The sequence below is a fragment of the Phoxinus phoxinus genome (assembly GCF_949152265.1).
Source record: "Phoxinus phoxinus genome assembly, chromosome: 14".
Lineage (NCBI taxonomy): Eukaryota > Metazoa > Chordata > Actinopteri > Cypriniformes > Leuciscidae > Phoxinus > Phoxinus phoxinus.
In genome coordinates, this window is record NC_136889.1 from 8,267,964 (window position 1) to 8,273,174 (window position 5,211).

Genomic DNA, 5,211 nt, shown 5'->3' on the forward strand with positions numbered 1-5,211 from the left:
ATAAGGTAATGTAAGTTAGTCAGTCGTAATGGCAAAATACCCCTACTCACCAAAAAAATAAGCTTCCGCTATGACAATAATAGTCAAATGTACAAAACAATCGGCCTAACAACATATACTCGGAATGTTCTCACCTTTTACTTAAAAATTATGATTGGAATGAGCTTGTGAAGTGTCATTTGACAAGGCAAATCTGATAATTCTGTTAATGACATTTGTTTGTTGCCATATTTGGCATTAGAAGACACTAGGCGCGTCCCAAATCGCGTACTTATGCACTATTCTGTTGATTTGTAGTATAAATAGTGCAAGTAATGTGTTCACACTAGATTCCAAAAAGAACACGTGCACTTTAAATACCATGATGCACTTAATTAACCAAATAAACGAAGTGTGGAATGTTGGACACTTCATGCACTCAACTGTCGCAGCTTTAATTTACAGCTTTGACTTGGACTTTCTCTCTTTCACAAACAAATAAAAAGGATGTGAGGTATTTGAATCTAGAGCCAGAACTTTCTGTTGCAGAAAAGAACATGACTGGAATGAACCAGCACATTACACGGGTTAATGGGGGGAAGAGTCCAGTGGATTTTTCCTCTCCTGCTCATTTGGCAGCATTACAGAAAGCTTTGCTTAAATTGCATGGGTGGATTCATCAATAAGTGATGTAACACTTGGACTAAAGTGGGTTAAGCAGTTGGCCTCTTCCATCCTGTGAAACGCAGGTCTGTAGTGTGCCAGTGGCTGAACACAACCTCCCTAAACTCAACAGGGGAAAGAATGATAGTTGGATCCTGAGCTGCCACAGCAGCTGTGGAAATGTTATGCTTGGCTGAGACAAGCACCAACACTCAAAAGTTCCCATGATGCATTGATGTCTGCTCAAACACTGGCTTTGTTCACCAAAATGGGCTTTCCACCTTTTTGACACGGTAAATTATAGCTATAGGAGAGATGGGTATATTTTCACACATTTATTCAATCTTTTGGTTTATTTTTGTGTAGGAAATTGGAAACATTGGAGGGGGTTTTTTCTTCACACCAACCTATTGAGACTTTCTATCATGGTGGGAACTTTGAATTGTTTTGAACTGCTTATGTTTTTTTTTAGCAAATTATATTTTCCAAATTATTTAAATATTTTGTGTGACAGTGTGAGATATTTTTATCAAGCCGTTTCCTCATGGGGACTATTGGTTGGTTTCACAAAGTATGTGATTTCAGGGTTTACTATCCTCTTGGAAACATTTGGTTTAGTTTAATCTAAAACCTGACTCACATACACGCACACAGAGTGTACAGTAGTTAATGCTCAGTGGTGTTTTGGTGGGTGACCTGTAAAGCACTGTCATTATCTGTAGTGATAAAAAAGCTAAATCGAGCTAAATGGGGCAGATTCTCAAGTGAGGAAACAATTCGGGATTTGTGTATCCACTAGGGGGATATGAGAATAGCATTTTGCTGCTGTGTTAACAAAATATTTGGACTGGTGACACTTACCGGTAAACAATATGACACAAGTTGTGCGGCAGCTACTACCAATTATTACCAGATCTGTCGTTGTTCTGTAGCCACAAGGCCACCGTTTGTATTTAAAAAAATAGCATGATTTTGAATGTGACATTGCTTTTATACAATAACAAGTTAACATTGAGTAACTTACATCTTAGACAAAATATGGCTTTGTGTTACTCTGTTTTGCTCTGCCAACAAAAAAAATATTCTAAACTAAGCCACAATTCAGTGACTCAATCGTAAAGTCCCTTCGTTTGTTCCAGAATGAATCAGCATTTTAGAATCAGTTGAGTATAGTGACAGCCAGGCTGCGTTTAACTCCACTTTTAGACATAACACTCACAAACTTCCCTGGTAGTTCCCCTCAGGTGAATCCCCAACGCAATTTTGAAGGACATTCAACTTCGTCAATTGGACAAGGTAAGTTTATTTGGACAGACCCTTGCTTGAACCATTGATTTTGATCAAGGAGTCTATGTCCACTTCAGGCAGATCCACAGACCACAATGCAACATGACTGTGACATTACAGCAGATTTTACCCACATCTTTTACAACTATGATATTGGAGTTATTTTGCCATTTAACCGCATTTAATACGTATACCTAAGCTGAATGATTTTCTACAGTTATAGTTTATTGTGTTATTTTCGTTTGTGTATTTTTTTTATATATTTTATATTTAAAATAAATATATGAATGTTTATATTTAATATATGTTTATATTCAGTTTTTAACACCCCAAGGATACAGGCCTATAGAATGTTGCGTAAACAAATTTATAAGCTAAAAGGAAACTAAATAGAAACAAACTAATGGTTCGTTTCCACCGAGCGGTACAGTACAGTATAGTAATGGTATACAGTACTATTCGGGATGGTAAACCCTGACCCGGCTTGCGTTTCCACCGCCAACAGTAGGCCTACCCTTAATTGATAAGCATTGTGTATGCCGTCATTCTCGCACGAAGATGAAAGCGACACAGTGAATAACGATGGAGGACTTACAGCAGATCTTGTTCTTTCTTCTCGGCATGTGGCAGTCGAAATTTTTTTTTTAAATTGTGTTGCAACGGTATTATGTTATATTGTATAAACAATGCTGCCTCTCATGTTGTCACTCATTCCCCTTGCAACACGCGCAAGTGACGATTCTCTGTCAACCAATCAACATTCTGCAGTGAGTCTAGCTGCACCCTTTAGGTACCAGACTACTGTGCTAAGTACCACAATGGAAGGGTCCCAAAAAAGTGGTACGGTTACGGTTCGGTATTTTGGTTACATCCCATACTGTACTGTACCGTACTGTAACCGAGCCATTAAAGTCCATAACAATGAAACTAAGACATAAACAACTAATGTCTGTGACATTACAGAGGGAATGGCATAAAAATGTTTTGACTTAAACGCAGCCTCATATGTTCCGCTCCTGAATTACTGTAAACTGTTTTTGAACAAATCAGTATAATTAATTGAATTACTCATAAAAGTTGGCGTAACAATGTAACCTGAAAAATGTCTATGACTGTCTCAAAAAATCCCCACCACTAATGCAGAGACTGAAAGTCTGGAACAAACACAAGCGGAGTGATACAAAGAAAAAGACACAGTACATAGACAGCATAGCAGTTCTGTATACAAGTACTCATGGAATGCTGCTAATCAGATTAGAGGACCAAACTTAACCGTTGTATAATAAAAAGGTTACTGTATTTTGGTAAAGTTACACAAAAAAATACATGTTCTGAATAGTGTTACGTCTGTAAATAACTTGTTTTATGTATAATAAATTAAATATAATGCTATGACTGGCAGATAGCAAACTGTCAAAGCTGCGCTGCTCACTTGTATAAAATCAGGAACAGTAAATGAATAAAGTGCATATATAAAGTGCATGAATAGAGGCAGGGGTGAGATTGAGGGTAAAGGGTAATTTGAATCCATTTAGGGATGTCATTCATTCAAGGATATAAGCTTCAAATGATGGTGCGGTGCCTACAGCAGCACTGGAGTAAGTGCACTGATAGTTCAATGCACTGATGAGAGGAGACGGGTTAGAGGCATGGGAGCATCTGTTTTTAGTGTTTCCTCCCTCTGTTTCACCTCCTTGTCCTTATGCTTTAGTACTTAGACCAGTGAGGGCCCATCCAAGCTTTCTCACATACAGTTTAAAAGTAAGTTTGAAAGTTGCTTCAGGACAGACTGTATCAACAACAGGAGTTCTGTATTTAGGAGTGTGATAAAGTACTGCTGTAAAGTATTTTGTGTACTTCATTACTTTGGGCAATTTGAACGTAAAGGCAGCCCGATCGTGCGTATGCGTGAAAGTGCGTATCTATACGACGAATGTTATTTCTCGTGCCATTTATACGGCAAAAATAATTTTCGCTCGCATGCATATGATACGCACTTTTATGGCGTGTAATACGCACGCACTCCCTAATCCTACCCAAGGGTTTTCAGTGCGTAGCATATGCACGCAAAAACATTTTTGGCGTATAAATGCTACGAGAAATAACATTCATGGTATAGATACGCACTTTCATGAGATCGTGTTGGTTAGTTCACCCAAAAATGAAAATTATGTCAGTACTCACCCTCATGTTGTTCCAACCCCGTAAGACTTTCGTTCATCTTCGGAACACAAATGAAGATATTTTTGATTAAATCTGAGAGCTGTCTCACTCCTCAATAGGATTCTATGGGATCTAAACTTGCCGGCCCAGAAAGTTATTAAAGACAATGTTTAAAATAGTCCAAGTGATTACAGTGGCTCAATCAGTTTATCAAGCGACAAGAATACTTTTTGTGCGCAAAAAAAAACAATAAAAATAACGACTTTATTCAACTATTCATTTTCTTCTGTGTGGGCCTCTGAGTGAGTTCACGCAGTATAACGGCGCAGCGCTTCTGGGTTGTACGTCAGAACGTAGGCTCACTATTGGCCGACGCTGGTCATGTGTATGATGTGTGATGCTGGCCAATAGTGAGCCATTCTGACAAAGCGTTGATTTATACTTAAATACCCTTTAAGTAGAACAGAACACTTGGAAATACTATATTAATTACATTTCCAAGAAAAAACTTTATGTATATATATATATATATATATATATATATATATATATATATATATATATATATATATATATATATATATATATGGATATTATTAAATATTTCAGATGAACATTTTTCAAGCATCATGTGTTTAGTGTATTGGGAATATTGCTAAAATTCACCTTTACAGCAAATACAAAAAAAGAGCAAAGCTATTCTTCTGTAAGGGTATGTATGGATGAATGAATAAAGAATAAGCTTAGACTTGCTTAGAAAGTTTGGTGAATGACAAATGAGCAAAAGACAGAAATAGAAGTAAAGGGCTGCTCTTAATGTGGAACGGCTGAAACTCCCATGGAGAACATCCACGTGCGCTATATCCAGCAACAAAGAATGCAGACTATTATAGGCACTATGCATTTAAAGAAACATTGCTAAACTGCCGTATGCTTATTAGACACAACACACACACATAAAGTACAACTTCAAACATATACTAATGTGTTGTTTGCATGCTATTATTTACAATTATCAGCAAATCTAACAAAGATTTTGCTTTCCGAATGCATCTGCATCATTTGCTGTTTATAGGTCTGCCAATAGATTTAAACTAATTAAATTAATTGCAAGACATG